This window comes from Oncorhynchus masou, chromosome 19, assembly GCF_036934945.1.
Source record: "Oncorhynchus masou masou isolate Uvic2021 chromosome 19, UVic_Omas_1.1, whole genome shotgun sequence".
NCBI lineage: Eukaryota > Metazoa > Chordata > Actinopteri > Salmoniformes > Salmonidae > Oncorhynchus > Oncorhynchus masou.
The window spans coordinates 156,877-168,021 of NC_088230.1; the positions used below are offsets into that span (position 1 = coordinate 156,877).

Consider the following 11,145-nt stretch of genomic DNA (forward strand, 5'->3'; position numbering starts at 1 on the left):
CCTACGATTGTGCCATCAACCTTCTACCCGCCACCACTCTTCCGAGCGGAGGGCTGTATTCTCTCTCTGGTCCAGAGACTGCAGCCATGAACAGTTAAATTAGCTGGCGGCTGGTTATTTGGCCGTCCACTTCACCTGCAGTAGCGGGTTTTTTGTTGTTGGAATGAGGGATGGAGGATTACGTCCCTGTATCGATTTAAAAAATACATCTATTTCACCTTTATTTAACCAGGTAGGCAAGTTGAGAACAAGTTCTCATTTACAATTGTGACCTGGCCAAGATAAAGCAAAGCAGTACGACACATACAACAACACAGAGGTACACATGGAGTAAAACAAACATACAGTCAATAATCCAGTAGAATAATAAGTATATATACAATGTGAGCAAAGGAGGTGAGATAAGGGAAGTAAATGCAAAAAGAAGGACATGGTGGCGAAGTAAATACAATATAGCAAGTAAAACACTGGATTGGTAGATTTGCAGTGGAAGAATGTGCAAAGTAGAGATAGAAATAATGGGGTGCAAAGGAGCAAAATAAATAAATACAGTAGGGGGAGAGGTAGTTGTTTGGGCTAAATTATAGATGGGCTATGTACAGGTGCAGTTATCTGTAAGCTCCTCTGACAGCTGGTGCCTAAAGCCAATGAGGAAGATAAGTGTTTCCAGTTTCAGAGATTTTTGTAGTTCGTTCCAGTCATTGGCAGCAGAGAACTGGAAGGAGAGGCGGCCAAAGGAAGAATTGGTTTTGGGGGTGACCAGAAAGATATAAATGCTGGAGTGCGTGCTACAGGTGGGTGCTGCTATGGTGACCAGCGAGCTGAGATAAGGGGGGACTTTACCTAGCAGGGTCTTATAGATAACCTGGAGCCAGTGGGTTTGGCGACGAGTATGAAGCGAGGGCCAGCCAACGAGAGCGTACAGGTCGCAGTGATGGGTAGTATATGGGGCTTTGGTGACAAAACTAATGGCACTGTGATAGACTGCATCCAATTTATTAAGTAGGGTATTGGAGGCTATTTTGTAAATGACATCGCCGAAGTCGAGGATCGGTAGGATCGTCAGTTTTATGAGGGTATGTTTGGCAGCATAAGTGAAGGATGCTTTGTTGCAAAATAGAAAGCCAATTATAGTTTTAACTTTGGATTGGAGATGTTTGATATGAGTCTGGAAGGAGAGTTTCCAGTCTAACCAGACACCTAGGTATTTGTATTTGTCCACATATTCCAAGTCAGAGCCGTCCAGAGTAGTGATGTTGGACGGGCGGGCAGGTGCAGGCAGCGATCGGTTGAAGAGCATGCATTTACTTTTACTTGTATTTAAGAGCAATTGGAGGCCACAGAAGGAGAGTTGTATGGCATTGAAGCTCGTCTGGAGGTTGTTGACATAGTGTCCAAAGAAGGGCCAGAAGTATACAGAATGGTGTCGTCTGCGTAGAGATGGATCAGAGACTCACCAGCAGCAAGAGCGACATCATTGATGTATACAGAGAAGAGATTCGGTCCAAGAATTGAACCCTGTGACACCCCCATGGAGACTGCCAAAGGCCCGGACAACAGGCCCTCCGATTTGACACACTGATCTCTATCAGATCAGTAGTTGGGGAACCAGGCGAACCAATCATTTGAGAAACCAAGGCTATCGAGTCTGCCGATGAGGATGTGATGATTGACAGAGTCGAAAGCATTGGTCAGGTCAATGAATACGGCTGCACAGTATTGTTTCTTATCGATGGAGGTTAAGATATCGTTTAGGACCTTGAGCGTGGCTGAGGTGCACCCTTGACCAGCTCTAAAATCAGATTGCATAGCGGAGAAGGTATGGTGGGATTCGAAATGGTCGATAATCTTTTTGTTGACTTGGCTGTCAAAGGCCTTAGAAAGGCAGGGTAGGATAGATTTAGGTCTGTAGCAGCTTGGATCAAGAGTGTCCCCGCCTTTGAGGAGGGGGATGACCGCAGCTGCTTTCCAATCTTTGGGAATCTCAGACGACACGAAAGAGAGGTTGAACTTGCTAGTAATAGGGGCAGCAATTTCGGAAGATAATTTTAGAAAGAAAGGGTCCAGATTGTCTAGCCCGGCTGATTTGTAGGGGTACAGATTTTGCATCTCTTTCAGAACATCAGCTGACTGGATTTGGAAGAAGGAGAAATGTGGAAGGCTTGGGCGAGTTGCAGTGGGGGGTGCAGTGCTGTTGACCGGGGTAGGGGTAGCCAGGTGGAAAGCATGGCCAGCCATAGAAAAATGCTTATTGAAATTCTCAATTATAGTGTATTTATCGGTGGTGACAGTGTTTCCTATCCTCAGTGCAGTGGGCAGCTGGGAGGAGGTGTTCTTATTCTCCATGGACTTTACAGTGTCCCAGAACTTTTTTGAGTTTGTGTTGCAGGAATCAAATTTCTGCTTGCAAAAGCAAGCCTCTGCATTTCTCACTGCCTGTGTATATTGGTTTCTAGCTTCCCTGAAAAGTTGCATATCACGGGGGCTGTTCGATGCTAATGAAGAACGCCATAGGATGTTTTTGTGTTGGTTAAGGGCAGTCAGGTCTGGAGAGAACCAAGGGCTATATCTGTTCCTGGTTCTAAATTTCTTGAATGGGGCATGTTTAGTTAAGATGGTGAGGAAGTATTTTTTTATTTTAAATAACCAGGCATCCTCTACTGACGGGAGGAGATCAATATCCTTCCAGGATACCCCAGCTAGGTCGATTAGAAAGGCCTGCTCGCGGAAGTGTTTCAGGGAGCTTTTGACAGTTATGAGTGGAGGTTGTTTGACCGCTGACCCATTACGGATGCAGGCAATGAGGCAGTGATTGCTGAGATCTTGGTTGAAAACAGCAGAGGTGTATTTAGAGGGAAAGTTGTTTAGGATGATATCTATGAGGGTGTCCGTGTTTACAGCTTTGGGGTGGTACCTTGTAGGTTCATTGATCATTTGTGTGAGATTGAGGGCATCAAGCTTAGATTGTAGGATGGCTGGGGTGTTAAGCATGTTCCAGTTTAGGTCGCCTAGCAGCAGGAGCTCTGAAGATAGATGGGGGGCAATCAGTTCACATATGGTGTCCAGAGCACAGCTGCGGGCAGAGGGAGGTCTATAGCAGGCGGCAACGGTGAGAGACTTGTTTTTAGAGAGTTGGATTTTTAAAAGTAGAAGTTCAAATTGTTTGGGTACAGACCTGGATAGTAAGACAGAACTCTGCGGGCTATCTTTGCAGTAGATTGCAACACCACCCCCTTTGGCCGTTCTATCTTGTCTGAAAATGTTGTAGTTAGGGTTGGAGATTTCAGAATTTTTGGTGGTCTTCCTAAGCCAGGATTCAGACACGGCTAGAACATCCGTGTTGGCAGAGTGTGCCAAAGCAGTGAATAAAACACATTTAGGGAGGAGGCTTCTAATGTTAACATGCATGAAACCAAGGCTATTACGGTTCCAGAAGTTATCAAAAGAGAGCGCCTGGGTAATAGGAGTGGAGCTTGGCACTGCAGGGCCTGGATTCACCTCTACATCACCAGAGGAACAGTGGAGGAGTAGGATAAGGGTACGGCTAAAAGCTATGAGAATTGGTCGTCTAGAACGTCCGGAACAGAGAGTAAAGGGAGGTTTCTGGGGGCGATAAAATAGTTTTGAGGTATAATGTACAGACAAAGGTATGGTAGGATGTGACTACAGTGGAGGTAAACCTAGGTATTGAGTGATGATGAGAGAGATATTGTCTCTAGAAACATCATTGAAACCAGGTGATATCATTGCATGTGTGGGTGGTGGAACTGAAAGGTTGGCTAAGGTATAATGAGCAGGGCTAGAGGCTCTACAGTGAAATAAGCCAATAAACACTAACCAGAACAGCAATGGACAAGGCATATTGACATTAAGGAGAGGCATGCTTAGTTGAGTGATCATAAGGGTCCAGTGAGTAGTGAAATGGTTGAGGTAACGGCAATCCAGACAGCTAGCCGGGCCATCGGTAGCAAGCTAGCATAGGATGGAGGTCTGATTTTAGCCAACTCGTGCGTTTCCGTCGGTAGATTAGTGGGGTTCCGTGTGGTAGAGGGGACCAATCCAATTGTCAAAATAGATATAGTTATAGTGACCCAAGAAAAGTTGTCCGATAGACCTATTCAGATAGCAGCCGATAAGACAGCTAACGATTAGCGGGCCGCAGATGGGCATTCAGGTAACGTCGGGATGGAGGGGCCAGTTGGATAACTCACTCGGGCAGATAACGGTAGTCCAGTCGTGAAGGCCCGGTGGGGCTCCGCATCGGTAGTAAAACGGGTCCGGATAGGTGATTGTAGCCCAGGAGTGGCTGATGGAACTCTTCAGATGGCTAGCTCCGGAATAATTTATGTTCGCGCCGGGATCGACGTAAGCCAATAGTCACACAGATAGCAGCTAGCTGCGAGATCCAGGTGTAAATGTCCAGAGCTTGAGGTTGAAATCCGGGGATATGGAGAGTAAATAGGTCCGGTATGCTCTGGTCTGAGTCGTGTTGTACAAAACTGGTGATAGCTTTTCGAGCTAAAGGATAGCTGATGACCACAAACCGTGGTTAGCTGAATAGTAACGTTAGCCAGTAAACTGGCTAGGTTCTGGCTAGCTTCTGGTTAGGTTCTGGCTAGCTTCTGGTTAGTTTCTGGATAGCTTCTGGTTAGTTTCTGGCTAGCTTCTATTGTGGATTTCAGATTTGAGGTAAATAATACTTTTTTTAAATTGGCGAGGCGGGTTGCAGGAGAGTGTTTTGAAGTTGAGTTTTTGGAAAATAAAATATATAAAAGATATGCAAAGAAATACGTAAATATATATATACACGGGACACGACAAGACGAGGACAAAGGACCTCTGACTGCTATGCCATCTTGGTATGAAATGATTACAGGGATTTAAATAACATTACCATCAAGAACCTCTACCCTCTTCCTCTTATGTCATCAGCCTTTGAGAGACTCCAGGGAGCTACGGTTTTCTCAAAATTGAATTTACGGAACACGTACAATCTGGTACGCATCAGACAGGGAGATGAATGGAATACAGCGTTCAACACCCCAAATGGATATTATGAGTACCGTGTCATGCCATTTGGACTTACAAATGCTCCAGCCATTTTCCAGGCCCAGGTTAATGATGTGCTGTGCGACTTCCTTCACCAGTTCGTGTTGTGTACCTGGATGACATCCTCATCTTCTCCAGGTCCATGGTTGAACACATTCAACATGTTCGCCAGGTCCTTCAAAGACTCCTCTCTCTCACCACTTGTTCGTGAAGGCTGAAAAGTGTGAGTCTCACTTTCCTCAGATCTCCTTCCTGGGGTGTCTCAGGGCTGTGTGCGGCTGGCCTCCCAAAAGGTAGAAGCAGTGGTCAACTGGCTGCGGCCCAGGACAGTCAAGCAAGTCCAGTGTTTTTGGGGTTTTGCTAATTACTTCCGGAGATTTGTGAAAGACCTTAGTTTGGTGGCTGCGCCATTGACAGCGCTCACCAAGGGCTCGGCTGGGCATGTAAGCTGGACCCCTGCTGCTGAGAAGGCGTTCCAGGACCTGAAATGTTGGTTTTCTTCTACACACATTCCAGTTCATGCGGATCCTTCCCTTCGTGGTAGAGGTGGATGCCTCTGACATTGGCGTGGGTGCAGTTCTGTCTCAGCGCTCTGCTAAAGACCAAAAGCGTCATCCCTTCATTTTGAATTCATACTAGCATTAATGTTACAGATTGCAAAGCAGTAATTGTTTCAAAACATCTCCTGCCATATCACTGATGCGTTGTGAAACAATGTAATTTGATGAAGGCATTGTCTGTTTGTTTGGTCTTTCTCCCCAGCATGGTCCCAGCCATATCTGCGACAGAGGGAAGAATGAAGTCCAGTCCGGCCTCCCAGGTGGCGCAGTGGTTAAAGGCGCTGTACTGCAGCGCCAGCCGTGCCATCAGAGACTCTGGGTTCGCTCCCAGGCTCTGTCGTAACCGGCTGCGACCGGGAGGTCCGCACAATTGACCTAGCGTCGTCCGGGTTAGGGAGGGTTTGGCCGTGCGCACCAGCGACTCCTGTGTCGGGCCGGGCGCAATGTGCGCTAACCAAGGTTGCCAGGTGCAAGGTGTTTCCTCCGACACATTGGTGCGGCTGGCTTCTGGGTTGGATGCGCTGTGTTAAGAAGCAGTGAGGCTTGGTTGGGTTGTGTGTCGGAGGATGCATGACTTTCAACCTTCGTCTCTCCCGAGCCCATATGGGAGTTGTAGTGATGAGACAAGATAGTAGCTACTAAAAACAATTGGATACCATGAAATTGGGGAGAAAAAGGGGTAAAATAAAAAGAATGAAGTCCTCCACAATAATGGGGCTTGCCTGTCCTAGCCACTCGGTAGCTCACCATGTAAGACGCTTCTAGCCCCTTCTTATTACTGGTGTCTGTTGCTTTTATACATGTCTTAATACTCGAAAGTCGTCTTAATTCTCGCTCAAAAAACTCCTGTGGCTTATTTTTCAAATTGTCATGTTTTGTTTCTAAATATCTGCGCAAGAGTGAAGGATTCCTGCGAGACAGTAACGGTTAATGTTAATTATTAATGTTAATTATTTGACTAATTATTCAACTAATGTTGATTATTTGACTCCTTAAACTAGATGGTTTAATTTCATTTTTGGCAGTGAAACGAGGCTACTTAGGCGAGGAAAAAAACTTACCCAAATGTATAGCACAGTTGGAAAATATAAATGTACTGTTTTTTAAAAATGTGAATCACATTTTTATTTGGCGTACCCCCTTACAGCATTGCGCGTATCCCAGTTTGGGAATACCTGTTTTAAATTAAATAAAACGTTACCTCATCAGTATAGCTGGTAGTTATAGGGTAGTGTTTACAATGCTTCCTCATTATCCTTGCAGATAAAATTCATTTTATAACATAAGGAACGCGCGTTTTCACCCATTCCAGGCAGAGTGGGTGGACATACTACCCTTTCATTTAATTTCCTTTTATCTGTTCCTGGTTCTGTATCTGTATTGGCAGATCCAGGGCCAAGAAGCCCACTGTTATTCTGAATTCCTTAATGACAGTTCCTGTTGGTGCGCCTCTCTTTGATTGGTTGTGATGTCTTCACGGCAACACAAGTGCAGCTCTGTTGTTACAACCTCATGGGTCAAGCAGATTCACCTTTTGAAAGGGTTAACAAGCCCCAGGAGTATAGGATGAGGTCTGGCCATGGGGGTCAAGGTTCAGGTCAAATAAGGTATACACACAAAGAACATTAGGTGAATACAAACACTGTTTGAATGGTGTGGAGATGGAGTGAGTTGTACAGGTGATTATGGGGATGAAGGAGCACACGTGTGTGTGTGTGTGTGTGTGTGTGTGTGTGTGTGTGTGTGTGTGTGTGTGTGTGTGTGTATCTATATATATATATAAAAGCCTCCTAAGCCTGTAGTTGATTGATCTAGCCCCAGGACTTACTATGGTCTGTATTTTAGAGGGACTTTGCATCACAGCAACACACACACATATACACAGAGAGAGAGAGAGCTTATACAGATAGAGATTAAGTGGCTGCTAACAGAGTTGATAACATTAAATCAAGGATGGCACAGGCCACTTGGATCTTAATCGCGTCGCTAATTCATTGCGTGTGTGTGTGAGAGAGAGAGAGAAAGAGATCACCTTGGGGCTAAACAAAAACACAGCATTAAGTGCCTTCCATTATAGGGGATTCCCAATCACCCATCAACATGACATATAATACTACACAATGGTTTCACTTCATCAAATCAATATACTGTAGCTGTGTATACTTGGTGTTCCCAATCTGGATACAATTGAGGTGGTGCCAAGGATCAATTTCACTTGAATTCGGGACATGAACTAGATATGAAGAAACAATTTGTCACAAAATCACCGTACAGAGATAGGCAAAAAAGCATTCTCTGGCCCTTCTTCTTCGAATTAGCTATTAAGGGACATTAAATTGCAGGAGCTTGCCTCCTTAAGTTGGTTTAAAGCTAGGGACAATGAAGTCGGGGGCTGTCAATGTTTTGACCCCTAGATGCATCACACCTCCCCAAATAATTTGTGCCTTATTGGCATCCTCATGCTTCCCATCCGAAACAGTTTGGAACAGTTTGTGCATATATTATGAAGACATTATGTGATGTTTTTGTTCGTTTTGTTCTTCTGCAAGTTTTTTTTTGCGTGGTCGTGCTCACAAAGTCTTTGCCCCTTCAATGGTCATTGGTCAACAGTAGGGATTCTTCAATGAAATGTTTGTTGTCATTCAAAGATAGACGACTCGTTTTCATGCACATTTGTTCACTTGAGAAATACTGGACCAAACATATTAGTTAGATGTAATATTGCATGACTAAGAGCTCCTCTGCAAAATGTTTTAAACTATACTGCTCTGTGTTTTATATTGTAGACGGGTCTACAACTTTGAGTGCTGCTATTTTAGTCAGGTCTCTTTTAGATTTTTAATATCAATGAGACTAATCTGGTAAAATAAAGCTAAAATAAAATGAATACATTAAAACACAAAACATCACCAATTTTCACTTGAATTTGAACTGATTTCTTGATTTCGGTTGATTTAAAAAGGAATTGAATGGTTAACATACGCCTACTTAATCATTGCCACCTAATCAATGATAACCAGAGACACATCGGAGCTATTATCTGTCTTTCTCTCTCCCTCTGAACATGCACGTGAAGTGGACAATTTGCATTGAAAAGATAAGGATGACATAACATCAGCGTATGATAATGAACAAATAGGCCTAGACTTACTTGCCAGTAAGATGCACTCAGGAGTCATAAGATCAATATGTTCTAACATTTATTACAAATATTTGTTCAATAAAATATAAACAATTTACAGAACCGTTTGGCAATTTGTTCATTGAAGACATTGCTAGTCGCCAAGTACTCTAGTATCAAACAACATCAGTATCAGTTTCCTGGTTTAAAACCCTTTAAAAACCGAACTTCACAACAACACTAGAGTAAAAGGTATTAGCCATTTAGCCTCACGCACGCACACACTCTCTCTCTCTCTCTCTCTCTTTTACACACACACACACACACACACACACACACACACACACACACACACACACACACACACACACACGCACACACACACGCACACACACACACGCACACGCACACGCACACGCACACACACACACACACACACAAGGTAGTGACCATATAGTATAAAAATAAAGTGATCATAATCAAATGTAGGTCAAACTGAAATAAGTCAAACTTTTGCACAAGTTCAAATCAAAGACAGCTCCTTACAAAAACAAACAAACAACAAAACAAATAATTAGTGTCAAGACGAGCACAACTGAACAACTAAGCCTATCGTGCGTTTTACATCATAATAAACATTACTAATATGTGTACTAATTCTATAATGCTTCTGAACCAAAACAACATGTATAGGCCTAGTCATATGTGCAGTGTGTCAAGAGTTTGTAGCAGCATCTGAATACTTCTTCACTGTGTGGACACTTCACGCGCCTAATGGTTATCTTTAAGTTAAACGTGGACCACCACTGTTCTGCTGGAATTCTCCAAATCATTCCGGTATTGCTCGAGCCAATTCCTAAGCTCTGATATCCGGTAGCCCTCCGGTCCCCTGCCCCCCTGATACACGACCCGCTCATCCCTCAGGATATAAAGTCTCTCAAAATAGGCTCCGTAAGCCGCGTTGGACGAGTTGTCCATAGTATCCACCACCACACTGCTGCATGGAACCTCCGAGTGCATCAGCTGAGCGGCTTTCAGTCTGTCCTCAAGACAGCAGTGCTTGGGGATCTGGTATGGCGCGTCGGAGCTCACCCAGCCGTCCGAGGGATGCGCCTCCTCGATATATACAAGCAGGGAGTCGGCGATGTCCGCATACTGGCTCGCGACGCGCTGAAACGCAGCCAGGCGCGTCATGAACGGTGGTCAGGAGCAACTGCCGAAGTTGAGGATGAGAGGTCTCCTCCCTTTCACATAGTCTAGGACCCTGACTCTGCGCCGCTCCTGCAGCTGCACAACCTCAGTGTTGGGCGCGATAAGTCCAAGGTGCGCGGATTTGAAAAAGTCTAATTTCTGCCCGTACCACACGGCCCTGAGCGACTCCACGGTGAACATCTTGTTGGAGTCGGAGACGCAGACAGGCGGGTCTTCGGGGCTGCTGCCCTCCATCTTCAGCAGCACTTTCCTCCTGATGCACAGGACGTCCAGGAGACACAGCATCAGCGCTGCCAGGAGGAACCGGGGCAGCAGAATCAGACATAGAGCTGTGTGTTTCAGGGCCAGCACCGTCAGGACACCTGCAGACTTCTGCATCTCGCCCTACCGATGATGTCTGGCCGGCAATGTAAGCATGCAGATATAGACAATCGTATCAGTCACCTTTTCCCATCTGTTTTCAGGCTCTGTCTCACAGAGTTGTGCTTTTTATAGGTGCAGCAGGATGTGAATGAAAAACAACCCACCTCCACAGCTCGTGCCGCCCTCTCACATGGCGGGGATTACCTCCCGTCAACTGAGAGAGAGATGGATAGAGGAAGGGAGAGAGAGATAGAGAGAGAGTGTGTGTGAGAGAGAGAGAGAGAGAGGGGGGGTGATCACGGCCATGGGTCCGTTTTTTTGCAGACTCAAACCTGTCACGTCGATATCTGGCACTTCTTTTGGGGTGAATCATTGTGGTTACCGGTAAATGAACTCCAAATGAAGAAATAGCATGATTTACAACAACACCCGTTTGTGGGTCAGAAAGTGACGTCAAATGAACATTAGCCTATGGTGAATTTAAACTTGACATAAATGTGATCAAAACTCACACATTTAGGGTTTAAAAAAAACATACCCACCTCTTCAAATCAAACACGATGATAAAGACAGAATCTGTCATTTTTTGTGATTAAAACAATTTAGACTGTTGTGATCAGTTTGAGAAGAAATACATATTCCATGTTCATGCTGTTGAATCGGTGACGTATTGAATATAAACGAATAGGAATGAAATAGGTCGAGAGCAATTCATTCTTTTTGTTGATTAATTTAAATGTATGCCCAATCATTACATGTATCTATGCCCTTTGATTACTTGTTTCACGAACCTGAGTGAAACAAGTCATTTGTGTATTCTTTGTGTATTTCAGATAAGGG

General features: G+C 44.7%; 1 pseudogene; it reads right to left on the reverse strand.

Moving 5' to 3' along the window:
* Nucleotides 1-8,792: 8,792 nt before the first annotated feature.
* On the reverse strand, nucleotides 8,793-10,451 carry LOC135505688 (thyroxine 5-deiodinase-like; annotated as a pseudogene).
* Nucleotides 10,452-11,145: the final 694 nt, after the last annotated feature.